The sequence below is a fragment of the Schistocerca serialis genome, chromosome 3 (assembly GCF_023864345.2).
Source record: "Schistocerca serialis cubense isolate TAMUIC-IGC-003099 chromosome 3, iqSchSeri2.2, whole genome shotgun sequence".
Classification (NCBI taxonomy): Eukaryota; Metazoa; Arthropoda; class Insecta; order Orthoptera; family Acrididae; genus Schistocerca; species Schistocerca serialis.
The window spans coordinates 466,586,439-466,611,095 of record NC_064640.1 but is presented as its reverse complement, the minus strand read 5'-3'; positions in this window follow the sequence as shown (position 1 = coordinate 466,611,095).

The following is a 24,657-nucleotide window of genomic DNA, read 5'->3' as shown; positions in this document are numbered from 1 at the left end:
GACAGGAGCCGCAACTTTTCCATGAAGAAGCTCCTCAGTTTGCCTCTCAAAGGCTGCGTGCACCCCGCTTGTCCACATCGTTCGGCACAGACCGGTTGGTCACCCACCCAAGTGCTAGCCCAACGCGGGAGAGCCTAACTTCGGTAATGTGAGGGGAACAGGCGTTATCACTGCAGCAAGGCCGTTGGCTACAGCGTGTCTAAGTAACTAAAATTTTGACATTCTCTTTCTTTCGGTGTAACCTTCGTGAATAAGAAAATTGAGGGCATGTTTCGTCTCGTTGGTTTGGATAGTTGCCTTGTTTTGGGTGAGGGTGCCTGGAGATAGAGGGGATGCAATAAGAGAGCGAAGGAGGAGATGGACAGAGGAGGAAGGATCAGATGTACAGAGAGGGGAGGAACACATGGGCAGATAGACTGGGGAAGAGCAGATAGATAGAGAGAGACGGGAATAGCAATTGACTTACAGAATTGGAATAAATGCATACCTAGGCAACGACAGGTAGTCATCTACTACAAATATTTTAGAATGTGGTACTATAGACTGTTTCCAATAAAGTGTTCTCTATAATTTGTGCCCAGTTTTATTGGTTTCAGTGATGCAGATGAAAAATGTAACCACGACAAACACTCTCGAAGGTGTTAAGGAAAGGCAATTGATAATTCTGAATTTAATTTTCTTAAACTTCACATCCCAATTCAATGTTGCTTTTAACTCCTTTACAACACGAGTTTTCTGGGGACACCATTATTAATAATCCAAGCCAACAGTTCGTCCCTTATATTTAATTTACTTATGTAGACTTCTGCTTTCAACCAGTCTCAAAGCCACAAATCGAAAGGGGTAACGTCCAAGAGCCTTGGTGGTCAAGGAGTAGCACCATTTTTCCTGAGTCATTTTCCACTGAACATTTGGTCTAGTCGTGGCTGATCAACGTTAATCAAAAGGTACTTACCTAATCGTTAATCCGTTACCAAAAAAGTTACCTTCGTTAACCGTTAAAGCGTTACTTCACAGCAGATTTAACGGAAGTTAATCATCAATCGTTACTGCTCAATAGTAAACTTTACGTTGGGGATATAGTGAAATAGCAAGTAAATCACACGCATTACTGGTGGTTAAATAAAAATGTTTGGGTTGAAGATGTTTAGGTACGACATCGAATATAAACAAAAAAGTTAAATCATTTAATCGTTTTGGTTTATAATTATTTAGCTACCAATGTTAAATCGCGGGGAATCAAAATACAGGAAAATCAGATAGTATATGACGTAAGTTGCATTTTTTCTTTAGAAACATCAAAATGTAAAACATTTCAACAATTAACGATGCGCACTTTGGAGACAAAACGTCTTTGATTACAGAAAAAATTGAAAAATTGTTTGACTGCAGTATTTGAGTGTATAGGGGTATTATATTTAACTAATAAATGTACTAAAACCTGGTTGCCAATAAATACTGCACCGTTTATTGAGTCTGTTGATTTTATGTCCAGCTACAGTTGAACTAGGCTCCAGGCTTTGCTTTTTACAGATGTGCTACTACTTAGCCTCTTATTAGATTGAGTTAGAGAGATAAAAAGAAACCTCTTTCATCGTCTTCGTTGTTGCTACTGCCGCAGCTGCCTCTCAAAGTATCTCTGTTGTTTGAATTTTGACGGCTTTGTGTCTCAAAGCCTGTTCTACATCTTTTTCCCATTCATTTTTTTATTATTTCCACTCGATTACTGTTAATCACTTCCTGCCGCATCAGATGGAACTTTGTATTAAAACCCGCAGTAAGTTGGAGCTTCTCATCGTCTGTAATAGGTCCACAGCCTTTATGTTTGCCATTTAATAAGACACTGGCTAAAGACGTGTACTTCTCCAGACTTCTATCCTTCATATTCCTCAATTCAAATTCAGATGCATCATTTGTCTGCAGGAACGACTCGAAATGTGCTTAAACGTCTTCTTAAATTTAATCAAAGGCGCCAGCGACCTGGCCATAAGGTACAAACATGTTTACTAGTAATATTATTTTATTTAAGTCACAAATCAAAAGTATATCTATATTTATTTTGTCAAATTTACCTTCACATACTTCTTCATTACGGTCACATTCTCATCATTGAAAAACTGAACCTTCAGATGAGTCATAAAGCTATTAGGAGCGGAACTTTGTTTCCAATATTGAATTGAAAACAATAGCAATGTCGCAAGTAGAGCGTCATCTCGTTGTACTTGGATGTACCCCTCTGCAGTCTAATTTAGTGTGAATGGCATATGCTGCCACCATGCTACGCGATTGTTGATTTAATAGAGCAAATGCTTTGACCACAGCATTACTAAAGGTAATTTTAAACCAATTATTAATAGGGCAGCATCTTCATTTATGCTTATGATAAAGTTAACTGTAGAGCTAGCAAACCCAATCTGAATTGGTAAGGTATTGAAGTTTTCTAGTAATTATTATAATTTTCAGCCTCTATTTTACAGTTGCTGACTCTGCTGCACCATGCTAAAAATATTCAGAATTTCTAGTGATATTCTCATGGCCATCCCTGAGTTACAATGGCACGTAAACAGTGAGGGTTTTCTAATGAAATAAATTCTAACTCATCATCTTGAGAGGACTGATTTAAAAGGATGAAACAGTAGCATCAGATTCTGAGTCCATATCATGTGACTGTAGGTATGGTAGTGTGTCTGTCTCAATACCAAATTGGACAAATGCCTTCACCAAGTTACTGCCAACGTCGGTTGTAGTTTTATGTGAAAAAGATTCAGTTAATTTTATGTTCAATAAAAATAGAAAGAAAATCAATAAAGTCGCTCTCTTTTAAATTTTCCAATGACATAAACATATCCAAAAATAAAGTGCATATACGACTCACTATCAACACTTGCTTTGCACTATACAGTAAGAAAGTGACCATGTTATATAACATATTTTAGTAAGCTAATAGGAAACTATATTATTTCCAAAAACATAATTCATGTTTATTCACTTCATTGGAAAAGTCGAAACAAATTAGTCTTCTAAAATGGAAAACACGAATAACTCAATTTTCATATGTATTACTACATTAATTTTCATTCTTTTTTAATGAAGTATATGAAAGTACTTATCTTCTTAACTAGCCTGGCTATTTTTTTAACTCATAATGGATATCAAACATTGCCTGCATTAGTACATCATGTGAATGACATCCTTTTAATCGTATGCATGACAACACTGTATGCAATCTAGCTTTTGTTTTAGGACGTAACCAGTCAGTAGTAATGTCCAAATAACATTTTTGTGAGCTGATCAGCAGTCAGCAGTAGCTAAGCTTACCAAGTAAAGTGAAATAATTTAATATTCATCAAACCACCATGGGATCATGAGAGCCGTAAAGGACTCGATACGAAGGGATAAATCAGATATTACACCTACAATTCATGCAACTATAGTAGGAAAATATAAATTTATTTACTTTAACATCTTCAATATATTTACATAATAATCGTAACATCTATACTGTTGAAGTGATGTATGTGTATTAGGTTTAAAAAACCCTGTGCGAGACACTCTACATCACTGATCTTAAAAATTAAAGTGAAGGTAACCTTTATAAGGCAGTGACTCATACTCATCATATACTCATACGTAGGTTAGTTTGAATTTCAGTTTAAAGTTCCTAGTTACTTAAGAAGATGTTGCTTTAATCAAATATACTCATCAACGTTGCATCTTCCTAATGTTCTCCTGGAAAGTGATTTTTTAGTGGGATTTAAAGTTCGTAGCAGCTTTTTAAACAACTTCGATTCAACGATATATAAAGGAGTTATGTTTGTAACAAAAAACGTTTATTGTGAATTCGCCTTCACTATCTTGAACACACCGTTACCGGTTGCTGGGATGCGAAAAAACTCTAATGCTTCGCTGCCGTATTATCTAAACCGGATTGCTGCTAATAGCTCCCCTGCCGATATCTGAAAGCCCACGATTGATTTACTTTTTTCGCGTTCTTCGACTGGATAATACCTTCAGTGTTTCTTAAAACTGTAGTTACCACGTTTCATCGGCTCTCCTTTCGCCTTGTTTCCAATTGCTAAGGCTCGAAGTGTGAGCCCTAATTCTTGAATTGTTAGGCAAGCACAGTCTACAAGCGAAAAATATTTGTTGACCCTACCTGGTTGCAAAACTGACGTAATGATTTACACTCGGGCATGGACTTTCATCAGTTTTAGAGCTAGAAATCGATGCTACGATTTTGTTTCAACACTCAGTCCACCAACAAAAAATAGTACTTAACGCGAACTCACTGAACGAGAAACAAACAGCCAACACGTAAATTACTCTCACTCATACTCGATTCTTTACATCAAACATCCAGACCTCTGCATAGCCACAAACCTACATAAATCAAACTTGTGAGAAAACTATATCCATCTACATCTACATCTACATTTATAATCCGCAAGCCACCCAACGGTGTGTGGCGGAGGACACTTTACGTGCCACTGTCATTACCTCCCTTTCCTGTTCCAGTCGCGTATGGTTCGCGGGAAGAACGACTGTCTGAAAGCCTCCGTGCGCGCTCTAATCTCTCTAATTTTACATTCGTGATCTCCTTGGGAGGTATAAGTAGGGGGGAGCAATATATTCGATACCTCATCCAGAAACGCACCCTCTCGAAACCTGGCGAGCAAGCTACACCGCGATGCAGAGCGCCTCTCTTGCAGAGTCTGCCACTTGAGTTTGTCAAACATCTCCGTAACGCTATCACGGTTACCAAATAACCCTGTGACGAAACGCGCCGCTCTTCTTTGGATCTTGTCTATCTCCTCTGTCAACCCGATCTGGTATGCATCCCACACTGATGAGCAATACTCAAGTATAGGTCGAACGAGTGTTTTGTAAGCCACCTCCTTTGTTGATGGACTACATTTTCTAAGGACTCTCCCAATGAATCTCAACCTGGTACCCGTCTTACCAACAATTAATTTTATATGATCGTTCCACTTCAAATCGTTCCGCACTCATACTCCCAGGTATTTTACAGAAGTAACTGCTACCAGTGTTTGTTCCGCTATCATATAATCATACAATAAAGGATCCTTCTTTCTATGTATTCGCAATACATTACATTTGTCTATGTTAAGGGTCAGTTGCCACTCCCTGCACCAAGTGTCTATCCGCTGCAGATCTTCCTGCATTTCGCTACAATTTTCTAATGCTGCAACTTCTCTGTATATTACAGCATCATCCGCGAAAAGCCGCATGGGACTTCCGACACTATCTACTAGGTCATTTATATATATTGTGAAAAGCAATGGACCCATACCACTCCCCTGTGGCACGCCAGAGGTTACTTTAACGTCTGTAGACGTCTCTCCATTGATAACAACATGCTGTGTTCTGATTGCTAAAAACTCTTCAATCCAGCCACACAGCTGGTCTGATATTCCGTAGGCTCTTACTTTGTTTATCAGGCGACAGTGCGGAACTGTAACGAACGCCTTCCGGAAGTCAAGAAAAATAGCCTCTACCTGGGAGCCTGTATCTAATATTTTCTGGGTCTCATGAACAAATAAAGCGAGTTGGGTCTCACACGATCGCTGTTTCCGGAATCCATGTTGATTCCTACAGAGTAGATTCTGGGTTTCCAAATACGACATGATACTCGAGCAAAAAACATGTTCTAAAATTCTACAACAGATCGACGTCAGAGATATAGGTCTATAGTTTTGCGCATCTGCTCGACGACCCTTCTTGAAGACTGGGACTACCTGTGCTCTTTTCCAATCATTTGGAACCTTCCGTTCCTCTAGAGACTTGCGGTACACGGCTGTTAGAAGGGGGGCAAGTTCTTTCGCGTACTCTGCGTAGAATCGAATTGGTATCCCGTCAGGTGCAGTGGACTTTCCTCTGTTGAGTGATTCCAGTTGCTCTTCTATTCCTTGGACATTTATTTCGATGTCTGCCATTTTTTCGTTTGTGCGAGGATTTAGAGAAGGAACTGCAGTGCGGTCTTCCTCTGTAAAACAGCTTTGGAAAAAGGTGTTTAGTATTTCAGCTTTACGCGTGTCTTCCTCTGTTTCAACGCCATCATCATCCCGGAGTGTCAGGATATGCTGTTTCGAGCCAATTACTAATTTAACGTAAGACCAGAACTTCCTAGGATTTTCTGTCAAGTCGGTACATAGAATTTTACTTTCGAATTCACTGAACGCTTCACGCATAGCCCTCCTTACACTAACTTTGACATCGGTTAGCTTCTGTTTGTCGGAGAGGTTTTGGCTGCGTTTAAACTTGGAGTGAAGCTCTCTTTGCTTTCGCAGTAGTTTCCTAACTTTGTTGTTCTACCACGGTGTGTTTTTCCCGTCTCTCACAGATTTACTCGGCACGTACCTGTCTAAAACTACTTTTACGATAGCCTTGAACTTTTTCCATAAACACTCAACATTGTCAGTGTCGGAACAGAAATTTTCGTTTTGATGGTTTAGGTAGTCTGAAATCTGCCCTCTATTACTCTTGCTAAACAGATAAACCTTCCTCCCTTTTTTTATATTCCTACTAACTTCCACATTCAGGGATGCTGCAACGGCCTTATGATCACTGATTCCCTGTTCTGTACATACAGAGTCGAAAAGTTCGGGTCTGTTTGTTATCAGTAGGTCCAAGATATTATCTCCACGAGTCGGTTCTCTGTTTAATTGCTCGAGGTAATTTTCGGATAGTGCACTCAGTATAATGTCACTCGATGCTCTGTCCCTACCACCCGTCCTAAACATCTGAGTGTCCCAGTCTATATCTGGTAAATTGAAATCTCCTCCTAAGACTATAACATGCTGAGAAAATTTATGTGAAATGTATTCCAAATTTTCTCTCAGTTGTTCTGACACTAATGCTGCTGAGTCGGAAGGTCGGTAAAAGGAGCCAATTATTAACCTAGCTCGGTTGTTGAGTGTAACCTCCACCCATAATAATTCACAGGAACTATCCACTTCTATTTCACTACAGGATAAACTACTACTAACAGCGAGGAACACTCCACCACCGGTTGCATGCAATCTATCCTTTCTAAGCACCGTTTGTACCTTTGTAAAAATTTCGGCAGAATTTATCTCTGGCTTCAACCAGCTTTCTGTACCTATAACGATTTCGGCTTCGGTGCTTTCTATCAGCGCTTGAAGTTCCGGTACTTTACCAACGCAGCTTCGACAGTTTACAATTACAATACCGATTGCTGCTTGGTCTCCGCATGTCCTGACTTTGCCCTGCACCCGATGAGGCTGTTGCCCTTTCTGTACTTTCCCAAGGCCATCTAACCTAAAAAACGTACTTACAAATAACAAACACAGTTGCTACACAACGCAAGACAGAGTGAAGTAAACGTAACACAGCTCCGACAAGGCAGCCGATGGAATTTTCTACCTCCTGTTGTCTTCTGCTCCTCTTGTACCGACCGGGTGGCGCGTCGTTATTTTTGTTATAAACAGTAGATAATAATTATCAATTAACGGACTCAGAGAACCTTAACCGAAGTTAAAAGGCGGATAACGTTCTTTAAGATTAACTTAAATGTTAATCCGTTACTCGAAAAGCTAACTTCATTAATTTACTATTATGGGAAGTGCTCAGTTATGCCTAATGGCCGAGACCATGCTAGATGTTACGAGAATATGACATCTCAGAAGGTCAACGGATGTAAGCTCCATCCAAACCACGCCCTGTTCCGCCCACTGTGTAAAGTGGGGGAATAAGGACACGTCATTGGTTGAGACACTCGTCTTCGTCCGTCCACCCGGTCGGTACCAGAGGAGCAGAAGACAACAGGAGGTAGACAATTCCAGCGGCTGCCTTATCGGAGCTGTGTTACGTTTACTTCACCTCTGTCTTGCGTTGTGTAGCAACTGTGTTTGTTATTTGTAAGTACGTTTCTCCACATAGTCATAAACTTCAACAGTGGGTCACTGATCGATTATAAACAAGTTGTATAAAACTTGATCAGCGGTAACAGCAACCAATAGTGGATGAAATAAATGTCTATAATATTTAGTCATCTCTTCAGTCCCTCCTAACACTAATATAGTAATGGAACATTATTAATTTACTAGTTTTCAGTGAAGCAGCATTCCCACAAAATCAGATTAACAAGGTGTAAGACTAACAATAATATACAGTCTGATGTGTCTGAAGCAACTACGACAATTGAGACTATATGTCGTAATGCACGCAATGTCCTCTCAGTATGTTTCCTGAAAATTGAGAAACAATTAACAATGATTTATATTCAAAATGTACATTGTAGTGATGTTGAGTTATTTCATTTGCTTCTCATCTTTCATATAAGTGAAAGAGCTGGAAGATAACGTCCTAAGTTATAATAGATTGCATTTATTACTCGTTTTACTTAAACTGAACGTACAATTTTGGATTTCATCACGTTTCTATAGTTCAAACTAAAGCAATGGGAATTTGAATCAGACATAGCCACAGTGTTGGAGGCAGAGAGGGGTAGTGGGACTGGTGAGAGGATAGCCGAATAATTGGGCGTACCGTGTGATTGAGATGTGATTAGGCCTTATACTGACCATCGGCATTGGAACAGAGCTCCATATAATTACGTTTTATCGCTCCCTAATCCTGGGTAATTTGTGCATGGGACACTCACATGTGATCCCTTGTAGGCACTAAGGTTTTGATGTCCATTGTATTGAGCGTGAATTACTAGTACTACAATACGGAAAAAAAGCCAGTACCACAATTAAATGCAGTAACATGTTATTAACAGGGTCGCTGTCGTCTTTCGCGGCGTGTCGTAGGCGATAGGTTACAACGGAAAAATTCACGCCTCAATGTACGCCAAGAAACAATAACCACAGAGCAGATTACCATACAGAACAGTTGTATCTTTACGTTATTCAAACGCCACTGTAGCACATGTAAACGGTTACTTCCGGTAATTCACAGGACGCAGGCATCAGAAAGAACTCATGAGCAACACAACAGCAAAATCCGTCCAGACAGATAAATCATGGTACGTGATTTAAGCGCCAATAGTAGTGTACTAGTACAACGGAATCCACAATTCTGTTTGTCAACAGGGGATAGTTCAGATAGGTACTAGATGTACTAATCGTGGGTGGCAGGTTTGTTTGTGAGGGTTTTGAATGGTAACCGTCTGTCACAAGAAAACGATGAAGTAACCTACCACTCGATCGTGGGCCCGTCTTCGAAAACCAGGGGTATTCAACGGATAACATCTAGCCTCAGCAAAGAAATTCGCTGAACCCCCTTCCCAAATTCACCATTAAGAGCATATACACTATGCCTAAAACGTTATGCAGCACATGTGTGACACCATGGAATGTGGCTCCTTGGAGATTACTTGAACAACCGCGTCATGAACTGTGGATAACACTTGGGAGACCTACAATTCGGAAGTCCATCTACGTATACAGGCGGTTCCTGGAAGAATATATATATATATATATATATATATATATATATATATATATATATATATATATATATATATATATATGAGTGTGTGTATTTGCGTATGTATGTTCATATCTCCACGTAAACTATTCTACCGTCTTCAGCCAAAATTGATACACATAATACTTACTGTCCAGAAGGAGCCCCTGTGGGAGTAAGAACCTCCTACCTCTCAAAGGAATGCGGTGAGGCTGAAAAAGTAGCGTAGCTCCCGACTCCCGAACAGCCAGAACTTATTTATTCAGTATTTGAGAATGAGAGCACTTAGTGACTTGCAACAAATTTTACACAAAATTTCAAATGTTTACGAGCAATTTGGTCACTCGCTCCACCATAAAATGTTGAAAGAAAATGACTTTATGTCTTACTACATTCTAACTGTTCACGCAGTAAAATTGTCACGTGAGGCTTGACTTTTTCATTTATTATTTCTGGGCTAGTTACTCTGTTTGGAACACATTTGCAGGCAGTAATCACATATACCACTAGATATACCTGAAAAATTCTATCATTGGTCAACACATATTTCAGGAGATATTACATCATAAAAATTGAGCCCCGTGAAACTGAAAGTGCAAGGCGAAATTTGATTGAGATAATAGTAAAATATTTGTATAAATACGTGTGGAATATGTTAAATATATATTAGATATGAGCATGTTGGCAAAACCATGGGTAAAAACCTCCTTCAGAACACCTGGATCTATCTCAATCAAATACCTTACTCAATATCATGAAATAAATGATTTTGGGTGTGGACCAGGAACCTCCTATTGGGATGGGGCTGATAACGTGAAGCGAGAAAGGGGAGGAAGAAATGGATTGACAGAGGATGGGGGAGAAGAGGGGGGGCAAAGATAGGGAGAAGGAGAGAAGGACAGAGGGAGGGAGACGGGAAAATTGACAGAGAACTGGAAGGTGAGGTGAGAGAAAGAATGGGGGCGGGGGAGTAGAGGTTGACTGAATCAGGAGGGAAGAGGAAATGGACAGAGAGATGGGGAGGAGGAGATGGACATAAGAGGTAGAGGACTAGATTTTCAGAAAGGGGTGGACAGAGAGATGGACTTAAAGTGGGAGGCATAACACATGGACAAAGAAAAGGGGTGAGTAGCGATGGACAGAGAAATGGGTTCAAATGGCTCTGAGCACTATGGGACTTAACATCTGTGGTCGTCTGTCCCCTATAACTTAGAACCACTTAAACTTAACTAAGCTAAGGACATCACATACATCCATGCCCCTGGCGGGATTCGAACCGGCGACCGTAGCTATCACGCGGTTCCGGACTGAGCACCTAGAACCGCTCGACCACCGCGGCTGGCGATGGGCAGAGAGAGGGCAGTGTGATATAAAGAGGAAGTGTGGGTGGAAGAGGTGGACAGAGATAGAGGTAAGGAGAAGATGAATGGAGACGGGGGCAGGAGTTGGACAGAGAGAGTTAGAAGGAGAAGATAGATTAATAAAATTGGAATAGTTAAATACCCAGACAATGCCAGGTACTCAGCGTAGAGTCAATATTTTAGAAGGACGTAGTGTAGACTGTTTCCAAAATAATTTCCATATAACATGTATCCAGTTCTTATTTTTTTATTTTTTATTTTATTTTATTTTATTTTATTTATTTATTTATTTATGTATTTATTTTTTTTGTTACAGTGATATAGGTGTCAGAATATAACCCAAACAAATACTCCCATAAGGTGTTAGGGAAAGACAAATCTACTTCATTTTTGAGTCATCTTGACAACACGATAAAGGCGGAAGGTCTGGGGACTTAAGTAACCAAGAAATGTGAACATTTCTGCCTAGCCATCTTCCGTCGATCGTTAGGTTTAGGGTCTGTGCCACCTGCCAGCTACATTGTGTAGGGGTCCAGTCGTGCTGGAAGAACGTACCCATTCTAGCAACCAAAGGAACTTCATCCAATAATATGGGACCTCCGCATCAAGGAAATCAAAATAGTGGGATAATGCTTAAACGCTATATGCTTTTAATAACATAAAGACCAGTTCAGTTTCGTAAGTAGAGCTTCAAGACAAAAATGACAGTCGGTGAATAAACCCACTACAGCTGGAGTGCCAAGACAGGATATGAAAGTTTATCTCTGTAACCAATAACGATGGACAAAGTTAACGTGGAATACTGCATTTCGAATTAATCGAGACAACCAACTCATGAAATATTTATTATTCCACCTGAAACTCCAAGCATATTCTGCAAACTACTACACAGTGCGTGCTGGAGAGTACATCGTACCAGTATTACGGATTTTCTTTAACATTTAAATCGCATATTAGACGAGGAAAATGTCTCTGTACGTTCCTTGCTGTCTCGTACATTACCCACATGATCCCTACACGAGATATACGTCGATGGCAGCAAAGTGGTCTCACAGTCGGTTTCGAATTCTGGTTCTCTAATTTTACCAAATCCGGTTTTTCGAGAACTACGACGTCTTTCTTTTAACGGGTCTGATTTCCATTTCCCGAGAATTTCTGTTACACTTTCGAATGGGCTATGACGACCTATTACGAAGCTAGCTGCGCTTAAACAATTGAACGTATACATGGAAAATGTCTGGCCTACTAAAGTTGTTAGCGCATCTGACTGACATGTGGTGGTCACAGGTTTGATTCACCGCCCGGTCAGAGATTCTCTCCACTCAGACACAGAGTTTCATGACATTGCGTTTGAATTTGTTATTTGTATCTTACTAAGATATTCGCATTATATTTTGTAGACGGAGTACCTACAGATATCACTATAGGTATCCGTTAATTGATATCATTGTGCAACACATATTTCAGGAGATGTGACGCCATAAACCTCGAGACTCGTGAAAAACTAGCTTCCGCTTAAAGTGGGGTGCACATAACCCAAGCCACATTCATCTAGTGTTTCTTAATGATAGCAGGTAGCGACTTCCAAAAAACTTTTAACAGACTTTCAAACCTTTCTGTCTCCTTCCTGATAACATGCCTAAAGTTAAATACAGAAGAGATTAACTGATTTGTAAAGTAATGAGGGATCTGAAACTTTTTTTGGGCGGGGGGAGGGGGGTAGGAGGAGGTAGGAGATCGATTCTGTAAGTATTCGGGGATACTGTTACTGTAGAGTTGGTCACAATTTCGTTTTATGTGCTATTTCGATTACAAATACATTGTACATTCCGGTAACACTTCTGGCTAAGTCTTCCATATCACTTCGCATATTAAACACGGTTGTGAGACGGCAACCATACAACAATATGATAGATATACAACAGGCAATCGGTTGCAACTAAATTTTACTTTTACCAGCAATCGACATCGACTAACGCTGTCTCCATCATAACAGCCCCAGTTACCTAAAACGATTATAAAAAGACAATAACATAGAGAAAGAATTGGGAATAAACAGTTGTAATTCCGAAGAGATAATGAGAAGACCTTAATCTCATGTAGTAACTGACGAACAAATGTAAGAGCAGTGATGTTTACTCTCAAAGGCATCTACTGGAGCGCATTTGTACGTGGCATCAGAATACAATAAGAATCTTAATAAATTAAAATGAAACTAGGGTAGTATTAACGATGAATGTCTCTGATAGGTTCGATAATGCGGATCGCCGACAGTGCGCGACCGCAGAGCGAAAGATACTGCTTTGTTTGAGTAAGAGACCTCTGGACGCACGGTCGTAGGTAGCTGTCTGTGAGGGAACGACGATGGAGTATGCAGATTCTGTGGTGTGCTGTGTGAAGCTACTTAGAGTTAGATTAATGTAGGATGTCAGTACTGTTCAATATGGAAGCAGAAGTCTTCAGGCAAATAAGGTAACAATGTTCAATAGTTATGATTTCTGTTTTTGCCAGCGCGTGAGTGTAGATGTGTTGGCTGATAATTTGTAATTGTTAAGTAACCCCAGAATCTACGTAATCTCTTTAGAAAAAAAGACTAGTTAGATATTTCATTTTTGTAATGCTTTTAAGATTTTTTAGCAGAGTTATGTGTGATTTGATGATTTGCATTTATGTTGGATTACTGAAGTTAGATAATACTTGGTGTTTAAATCTCATTGTTTGTCAATCAATTGTGAGTAATTTGCTTCAATTGCCAGATGTTTTTGAAAAGCCAAACTTATCTTGCAATATAATTTTTCTAAAAAACTGTGTGTTAGTGATTCACCATAACCAGTACCGCCTCCCAGTCCAGAGTATTGATTTTTCAAAGAAGTTGAATTCTCTTAAGTGTTCTCGTTTGTCAGCCAAAAGAGTTTCGTGTGCATTTCAAGTATTATGGCCAGCACTGCACACTGCTGAGCCTGTAGGTGGCATTCATATTTTTGTGAGAGACAAGAATATATAGCGCTCCACCGTTGCTGCTTTAGAGGTAAGGCAATTTAATTTACTTGTTATGTGCAGAGGTGCCAAAGTTATCAGTTTTGAACAGGCCACATGATTCAGTGCCTATAGCTGAATTTATTTTGGAGTGACTGTATTTCATTATTAGTACTGGGAGTTGCATTGCTCAATCAATTGGTGTAAAGTTTTGCTAACAATAACACCGAGTAATCACATCACTTGCAGTAACAACCCGCAACACAACACTTCGAGTTCTGTATCCATTCCACCGATCTGACTTCATTCAGCGTCATCGTAAAGTATATTATTTCATTATTATAAAAGAACGTTACGCTTGGCAACAGCTCTCCCACTCGCTCGCTTTGTGAAATCTTTGATATTAAAATAGTCAGATAAATTTATTCTGTTATCTCAAGCACTCTCTAGCGATAATAGTAGTTAGATTTTTTCGCGCAACGCAGTTTACGAACTTGTATAAAATTATTCTACAGTTCATTGGCAATCTTATGCTCCGGCTTGTTTTTTTTTTTCATTGAGTTGAGTGCTGAAGATTTGTCTTTGGATTTGTGCTCTGTATTTGATTTACGATGCCGCGCAAAAGTGTCGAGGTTACGGCGCGTCGTTTTACAATTAGAGACACTGAAATAGACAACTTTCCGATTTTTGACAACAATTTTGACTATAACAGTGACCATTTTGCGGTGCAACAGTTGCAAAGCACCACAGAAAACATTAGTTCAGTTTCCAAAAGTAATGAACAAATTCCTGACACTATAATTTCACCCTCTAATTTGACTAGTAATTAGACGGTGGATTCCGGTATTGTGGACGCCGCTGATCTGCACATGGCTGATGTGCACAACTCAAAACTTGATTGTTTACTGATTGAGGTCGGCGATTTGCATACTTTTCACGTAGTTGATCTGACCGCCAATAGTATGTCAAAGGAAAAAATAGTGTAAAGTGCTCAGTGTGTTCTTGGAAAACCGTCTGCCTTTATTAACTGCAGTTGTGCAGATAATGCAACATACGAGACGTCCATGATTGTAGAACATGTCTCCAAACCACAATACACAACACAGGTGACATCCGACGCATCTGCTGAAAAGAATACAGAAGCGATGCTTCGAATTCTCATGCAAAGGATGGTTAAACTGAATTAAAAAACTGATCATTTCAATGAACGATTTAATAAAAATGATGAAAAATCATCCATCATACGAGAATTCATGTTGTTGACATAACGACTCATTTCAATGAACAGCTTTCCAGTTTATGAGAAATGGAAGGGTTCGCAATGACTGGTAACCGTTTCAAACAGGTAGATACAGACATTGGGGCAAGTGAGAAACGTCTTGACGATAAAATTGAAGCTATAGCCAGGCAATGCGCAGACAGTACCAAACCTTTGAGAGATGACATTAGTGCTTCATGATGTCAGTGTAGTGACACATATGAAAAGCTTACAGATGAAATCCAATCAGTTAATGAGAGAATAGATGAACAAGACACTCGATTAGAAGCACGTCTTAAAGTTCACACTAGCCGGCTGCTGTGACCGAGCTGATCTAGGCGCTTCAGTCCGGAACCGCTCTCCTGCTGCGGTCGCTGGTTCCAATCCTGCCTTGGGCATGGATGTGTGTGATGTCCTTAGGTTAGCTAGGTTTAAGTACTTCTAAGTTTAGGGGACTGATGACTTCAGGTGTTAAGTCCCATAGTGCTTAGAGCCATTTGAACCATTTTTTAAAGTTCACACTGATACCTCGAAAAGCGATACCAAGACTCCAGCATAAACACACTGACGAAAACAGTCAGTTTTTACAGTCATTAGCACAACAGTCTTAGAACCCATGTTGACCCTAGTATAAATTCCGTTACAGACGAGGTTAACAGAGTAAAACACTCACAGAACCAAACACAGAGAGATGTAACTGATTTCAAAACCACTGCTGACACACGAATCCAAAAAGTTAAAGAAATGCGTAGGGATGACACTGTAACGGCAAGATCCCTTCTTCAACAAATAGAGCTTGTGTAGGACCCTGAGACAGTTAAAGTAGAATTAAAAAAGATGAACAATACTACACGGAAACTGCAGAAGGAAGTCGGCGCTTTAGATGCAAACAGTTCCATACACATTCTTATGCTACGGAAATATGTGATCAGCAAGTTTAGAAACACTTTGTAACACCATAGCTCTAATGCTGTACTGATTTATTTTGCTTTTTTGTTTTGTTTAGTGTTATATCGTTGCGTTTCTGTAAATGTGATTGGATTGATTCGATACCATGAGAGTGTTCACTCTTTTCTGTTAAAAACTTTGATGTCTTTTAGAGTGTAGGAAGTGTAATCATTGTAATAAGTACAATATGAGCAAATTATATGTTTTGTCTTCCTCATGTAATCTCTTTGGTTATCTTTAAAATTAAATAATTTTGTCTAGAACTACCAATATATGCAAATGGTCTGTTTTATTTAAAATGTTTGTTGGATGTTATGTAAATTGCTGACCTTAACTTAGGGTTCTTAGTTATTTTGTATGTAAAAGGTATTTTGGTTCCCTTCGGGAACGGAAGTGTGTAGCGCGCGCAAATTGTGGTCGGCCTAGGTAGAAAAGGCGGAACCAAGAGTCGGTCGGGGACGACCTACTGAACTATCAACTGCTCAAGTAAAAGTTGTGTCTTGTGCTGGTTCCGAGATAGGCTTTTCCTGACGCTTTCCAGTGCCTCGGATGGATGGATAAATAGCTGGAACTATTCTGGAATTGGTACCTATCATCATCACCAAGAAATGACAGAGACCAGCAATTCTACCTGCAGATCCACCTACCAACATGCAATTGCCACCACATTGCTCAATCACTGTAATGGAACACTAAACTAATGTGCAGTGAAGGATCAGCTCATAGGATGTTACAGTGTACTTAAATATAAGGTAATATATAAATGAATTTAGGTACCTACTTCCATTTTTTCCTTATCATAACACCTCTCAGGTTCCTCTCCGTTTGAACTAAAGTGATTAACGAGTGTCCTTTATTAAAAGCGTATTAAAATTAATATGGCAATACAGGGTGCTAACATAATATTGTTTCTTGAAAGGATCTTACAAATATCTCAATTTTATGTTTCAATGCAGTAAGAGACCGTAACTGCAACTGTTGAGAGTTATATGTTCATGCTTGCTAAGTGCTTGTTTCACTGATGTAATGGAAGTGTGTTTAATTTTGCTCTGGTACAGTGGTCAAGATTAAGGCCCCCCTCCACTGAAAGTAGTTCAAATGCACAAAAATACTTACTTATAGAAAGTTTCAATTACTCTTGCTATTCAAGTCAAATTCTGTACATTATTGGGTTCCTCGTGTGTATTAAAAGTGCATATTAATGTCGTAACAGGATCCACAGTTTGTCTATTGTGCTCATGGTACATAACGATTAATAGAAAGACAACTATCTATGAAAACAATAACTCCTTTATTCAAAAGACAGTGAGAAGTAATATGTTAGTTAATTCCATTTAATTTTCATTCTAAGTAGAAAGTTGTTTACTAGTGAAAGACTTAATCTATGAACAGTAACTAAATTTGCTGTGAACCATATCCATGTTTCATGTCGGACAGGAATTTGTTTGAAAAGTAATACTAAAACTATGTCCAATATACGATTCTACAGTGAATATTAATAATAGCGTTATTGAGACCATTCAGTTTGACTAAGTCCTCAAGGTAATAAGGTATTTTGTTATCTGTTATATTTATGCAAATAGTTTGTTCTGATGTGTTAACTCAAACCTTAACGTGAACATACTGTATTCAGGTGCAAGAGTTCATTGCACTCGCGTGTGGCAAAGTTTCAGGCTGTGTTTGTCGGTTAAAGTTACTGCTACCTGTTTTCTTGAACAAGAATGTCACTCATTCTCTTGCCTAATTAGACTGGCGACCGTTTTCTTTATTCTTTGAACAGCGCAGCTAGGTAAAATATTGTTTGTTACTGTTTAAATATTTACGTAATTCTGACTTTCACTTCCGATAAGCCACTTCCGTTCTTTTACCGCCACGAGACGGGCGCGCATCGCACGTTTAAGGAGATGCGGCCAGCCCCACAGGCGGCCACGACACTCCCAGGTCTCCGAAGCGGGGCAAACGCCGCGCGCTTCAATATATGTAGCCGACCCTCAGCCAGACGTGGCCCGGGAACGGAATCCATAGACCGCAATGTGCGTTAGAAACGTCGATGTTCATGTGTCCTGCAGTTTCCGTTAGGTACAACACGATCTACATAACATTATTCCTCTCAGACGGTAACACTGCTTTGTACCATAACTGCTTTAATGAGATAGTTTTATTTCACGACCCGACTCCAACTTTAAGGTTATGGTACAGCAATAGCGCACAGTAGTGTTATAACTTGAAAATCAAACCGAAATTAAAACAGACGACACAGCTCCCATTCCGTTCACCGAATCCCAAGACTGTTAGTACATGCAGCAAACATTAAACCAGGTTGCTTGACATAACAGTTCGCTACATAGGAAAGTTAACAGTTTACATCAGGAAGTAGACACTATCAGAAAATTTTCTCCACGTAATCACTTTCAATCTAACTTGCAGCAGCAACAGTCACCTACTTTTCAGCCTCACATTAATATGAGCATACTGCAAAGAGTGCATGACTTTCATGCAAGCCAGTCATCTCACAATCAGTTCTTTTACGCCGCTGAACCCTTTCGAAACCTACAACGCGAAGGATTCGTCAATAAACATTTCCTATGTGTAAAGAAATTAAAGGTAATCAGAAGTAACCGCACGGATGTGCATCCCCTTGATTGGGTGCAGCAATTTTCATTTTCACTGGCACTAAACTGGCCTGTGACACACAAGCTCGAATTTATCTGTAGCTTTTTAGAGGGAGAAAATTCGATGCGTATGAGACCCATAGCGAGACAATGTCACTCCGTCGAAGAGTTTCAAAATACTTTTCTATCTACATATTGTTCGGAAGAGACTCAGCGAGGCATTAAAGACCAGCCAATTAGTTTACCCAATTCTGAACACTCCAGTTTTCCAACTGTCACCCAGTTATTTGAATATATGGTTCAACGAAACCGGTACCAGACCGAACTGTATAGTCAATCTGCACTCATACAATTTTACATCTCAAAACTTCCGCGCCCATTACGACTTTCCGTTCTCACCGGACAGAAAAAGGAAATTATTTCAGCTTTCAGGGATTTATTACAAATATTAGAAACTCAGCCATACTAATACCCGTTTGTCAATAAAAACTTTAATAACAGCAATAAGGTAACTCGGTTACAACGAGCAATCCCGCCCATTTCACAGCAAGAGAAATAAATTATTTGGTTCCGATAGCGATTTTCATGAACATTTTAATAAGAGTCAACATTTTGACAACCAGTCTATTCAACAGCATCAACTATACCAGAATTCTGACGACAACAAGCGCAGTTTCCAAGCGAAATTCTTGCCGCAGCCGCAGCAGCCCGGAAGTATCCAACAAAAATACGGTCGACAACCACAACCGAGGCTCGATGTGCCACCGTCAAGCTTTGCCAGTGCAGCCCAGTCGAGTAATTTTACGCAACCGCAAGGGAATAACTTCTCCCACAAAACCGAATGGTCGCAGTCACATCTAAACTATCAACAGCAAAGACATTTTCACAAGCATGAAGGGAATTATCTACAATTTAAGTGTCATTTTTGTAACAACAACTTTCATCACAATCAGCTTCAGCAGTCTCAGTTCGTTCTTAATGAACCTAATGTTAGTTTCCATCCACCGCGCCACTCTGCCTCCCGTTCACTGACAAGAAAAAATGAAAAAAAGTGTAAAATTTTTGACTCTTCGTCCCACACTCAGTTAAAAATTAATACGATACCACCTTTAGCCCGTATATTACATGGCCAGCTTACAATGAAAGCTAAAAAGTAGATAACATCATGCAACAAAATCTACGAAGACAGTGTTTCAAATTACTTGAACATGTGAATTCTGTAAAAATGAAACAAGTTTGTTTACATAAATAAGTATAAAAAATATGTTAGTAGTGATTCCTCATTGGGCCAGTCACATGCACAAAATAAATAGTAATATTTACTTGCTCTATAAGCTGAACACGTACATCTTCAAAATTAATTGCATCTGCCGTCATGCATTTATTCAAGGCTCCCAGCATGTAGTGTAGTGTATGTCCGATGAATAACAAAACAAGAAAGAAGTGTATATATGCGTAAGTCCTTGTGTGTGACAATAATATGCATAAGAAGCTAGCTGACAGTGGCTAAATCGATCGCCGCAGGAGAAACTGCCAGTTAATGTACACGTATTGCCGACAGGTTGTTGTCATCATAGCGTTCACAGCTCGTTTGGCGTGGCGAGGTATGGGGAACGCGACGTCCCTTCCCTTTGAAGATTAACCTCACATAAAATGTCACGCTCCGCTGGTCTCTGCTCTCCTGTGAGGTCATTCGCCTCAGTCAGCTACCACCTAATCTGAAACATTCGGAGGCTCCTAGAAGCACAATATTTCTTCTTTCCCCCTGTTTACAAACTCCCGACTCAATTCTAACTTTTTAATCTTTCCTCAAAGTGGAACCTTGGCAAAAGGTGATTGAGTCACAAATTTTTAAAGGGCATTCCATTCAAACATAAACATGCATTCTACTGTATAGTCCAAGTGCAAAAAGGATGAACAATAACCTTGTTCAAAAAGGCAAGATGAATAAATAATAGACCCCCTTCCCCACACTCAAAAGAAAATTACATCTAAACATGTGATTCGTGCTCCCAGTCTCATTTCAGTCCTCGCGATGGATTATCATGAGTCGGAATTTCTGCGTGGTTGCTTCGGCAAAGATGACGAAATATATTGACTGTGTTCATGAAATAATTTGTTAGGGTGATAGCAAGAGGAACTGTATTGACAGTTCTCTATATGAATACCTCCTGAGCTCGTTCAGTGCTATAGTGGGTTTAGCTGGCACCTTATAAGAAATATTAAGGAAAAGGATGGTTATTTTCCTGGAGCGATCATTCATAGCCGGTGGAAAGCCAAAATCATTTCACAATGTTCATATCAAAAATCACTCTCATCAACAAATTGTGACAGTACACTGACGTATTATGTTTTGCTATTCTGATTAAATTTCGAAGCTGTATAAGTCTAACACTGCTATAGAGAAACACACAGCTAGCACATTCTGGAGTATGATTCTTAATTTTCTCATCCCTGAAGCTAACCGTAGCTAACCAGAGCAGGAAGACTGTATGGACTGAGTGCTCTGAATATGTAATCGGTTAAACCCACTGTTAGGCTATAGGTTCACAGAATTACTCGGCCGATAGATAACCTGGTTCCACTGTCCACATGCGCCTGAGGTCCCGACGTATCTGCCCTTCCTGCTGGCTAATGCAAACACGCCAAACAGAGATTTTTCCGTTTAAAGAGTGGGAAAATTTGTGATACTTACAAAACGGATGTTGCCAACCATTCCGATGAGTACGTGGCATGAATGTCTGAGCCAATTAGTGATGATACAGCAAATGCAATGTACCAACCTCTAGTTAGTTATTAAAATCATATTAATACCGTCAGCTGCCGACGGGCGTAGAGGTAATGCGGTAAAACGTGGCCATGAGGTATATGTAGATACAGGTGACCAATGAAATCTGGGGTACTTTGCTGAAGTTGAGTTAATGTCACTTTCAGTGTTAGCACTGCCTTTGCTCTGATCAGCTCACAATTTGCGAGTTATATTCTCCAAGTTCTTTTGCTTATTCATTGGTTTCACTTACTTCGATCATCGATCCATTTTTTAACTTATGTTTGCGAGAGTATGAAAGCAAATCACAGTTGAGTAACTATATTTTATTACGTTTGATGTACGTCCCAGTACGTTGTGTTCCAATTCAAGTTCACTTAATCAGTCAATTTTGTACTTCTGCGTACATCAAACTATATACCGTTGCGAAACTGACGTTGTTAAAAGCATTTTGAGATACTCCTTCGCCTTTAAATAATACTTTAGTTGGATCTTCAAGAAAGAAGTACTCTCTCTCATGATCAAACGAATTGATATGCATCTTTTGTTTAAAATAATTAATTGTATATCATTTAGTTGTGATACTAACTAGAGAAAATAAACTCGTAGGTTAAAGCATAGGATTGTGCTCTCATCCGTCCTACAACAGTTCTGGTCAGGTGACCCTTGTTAAAATATAATAATGTCCGATTTCTTTTGCATAACTACATGGTGCTCTCACTGTGGTGGCATTCCAATGTAAAATAGGCGCCGCTGCATGGAACATTTGATGAGTGATGAAGGAAATTTACTCCATTTGCATCATGAAGTATTAATGAGAATTGCTCTCATGTGAATTTACCACACTACTAAGATTATAGAGTGTTTCAGTTACCAGCTCGTATAATACTTCTGTGCCAAGTATGTAAGTGTGATCGGCTCTTTGCACACACTACTGATAAGTTCCCACACGTTTGTTCTCATACCGACAGTAAACTTAAAGACCTCTGTAAAGATCTGACAACTGGAGTCAGAAACAGTACTGTGAAATGCCGAATATTGTTGTAGCGCTCTTTTGTGGTCACCGCTTCCCTTGTTTGATTTTGTTTTCAGTAGTGGCAGCTTCACCATCGTTAATTACCTGTGTTTCACATTCTTGTTTTTTTCTCTTGTTTTATTATGTTGCAAATGAGGATAGACTGAACTGAGTGTGAATATATTTTACGTGCGTAGGGTGTTTATATGTTTATTGTATTTTCTGTATTGTCTATTCATTGAATAGTAGATTAAATGTACATTACTTTAAAGCATGGAAATTTCAAAGCATGCTGGATCAGGAGAAACTTGGAAAAAGGTTCTGTATATACAAAAGAGTAGCAAATGTTACCATTCCTTCCACACAGGGGATTGAACAGATTAAGGAGTAGAGTGGAAGTAGTCTGGTTGGTGAATGCGAAACAGACGTTACGTCAAGCTGTTCGATATTTGTTGCTATGCGGGACGTGTCACTATGCGTTACGAAGTGATAGCGGTGCAAGTAAAACTGCATTAAAAAATCAGATGAATGAAATGCAAAAGCTGAGACAGGCAAAGCTAGCGCAGAAGAAAAGGAAGAAAAGCTGCAGCCGGTAGAGCTAGCGATAAGAAAAAGAGACGAGAAAGCTGGGGTAGGTAGACGTAGGGCAGATGAAGTGGATGCAAAAGCTGAGACAGAAACGGAAGAAGCGAACGAGGACAGAAATCAGTTCCGGGAGAAGATGAAAAAGCTATAAACGAAATCGATCTTCCTGCAACACTTTCGACAAATACATCGAGGAAACCTCCAGAACAAGAGAGAGCGGCCCAAAATAGGGTACCCCAGGCCGAAACTAGCACGGGAAAGACGAGAAAATTAATACCTCACTATGTAAAACGGTAAAAACCATCGACGGCACGAATAAAGAATTTATACATCGAATGTAAAATCAGTAGCACGACCAGACGCAGAAGCGAAAAAGCCCATGTAGTTCGTTTAAACTGATAAGTTTGCTTCGATAAAACTTGAAGTGGATGATTTGAAAACATGAACTGAGTGACTGCAAATGGCAAAACGCATTTAACAGTATCGTAAGGTGCGAAAGTAGTTTGGGAAAATTCACAGTCCATTAGCGCAGCGCTATCAGATACGAAGAGAATCTCTATTAGAGAAGCGTGTATACCTTCCGGTTTGCGTCCGGATACGAGAGGTCCTTTGATGAAAAACACTTTTTCTCGTAAAGGATATTTTAAATGTACACTGTAGGCAGGGACCTATAAATCAAAACTTGCATGGCACAATTTAGAAATAGCCTAACAAGTTATTGGTTTTGACGAAGAAAATTTCAGTTTATTAAAAGCCAATTGTGTCGTGGATTTCTCGCTAGAGTGCTGCCAGTAACACAAAACTGTGCAACGATCGAGGGCTTTGAGGGTGAGATACTGAATATTATTGTTGGGTGACGGAACACAACAGAATAGGCTTGAGCATCAATAAATCCCCGGACACTGTAGCATCTCCAATCATACGCCATATACTTTGAGGCAATTCTTGGAATAGTGCATCAACGGATCTGGACATACAGCCTACCACGAGACAAACTGCTCTCCACGTTCCATATTTGCTTTGAGGCCATGTGACTAGAAAAGGTAGAAAACTGAATAATACCGTATAGAGTGTTATTTCCATTTCTGTGATCGGATCATAAAGCCTAGATAGGACTAACGTTTATGTATGCAGTCAGCAACCTATACCATTAAATAACGTTAGGAAAGCTGACAAATACTTTCAGAAAAGACTACGTAACACATAAATTTAAATTCAAAATTACCATCTGTATCTGATTCCGAAAAGGGGTTGTTGCTATTGTCATTCTACATTTTATATACTTCCTACTTCTGCCGCCATCGTTTACTTTCCCCCACAAATAGCAAAACACTTCTACCACTATTATCATCTCGTTTCTTTACTTAATTCCCTTAGCATCGACTGACCTAACTGGCATACAGTTCATTATCCTTCTATTTTTATCTGTACCTCAACAGAACAAAATAGATCATATGCACGTAATATTTAGTGCACGGGCGTTGAGCATTATTTGCCAATAAAAGCGCAGAGCGTCCTATGAACGATCATTTCAATTTGCAGTCCACTCCTGACCGAAAAAACATAATACCAAAACCATCATATCATCGTGAGCGTATGCATAGTTTCACATAGTACCCTGAAACTGGTTCAAAATGATTCAAATCGCTTTGAGCACTATGGGACTTAACATCTGAGGTCAT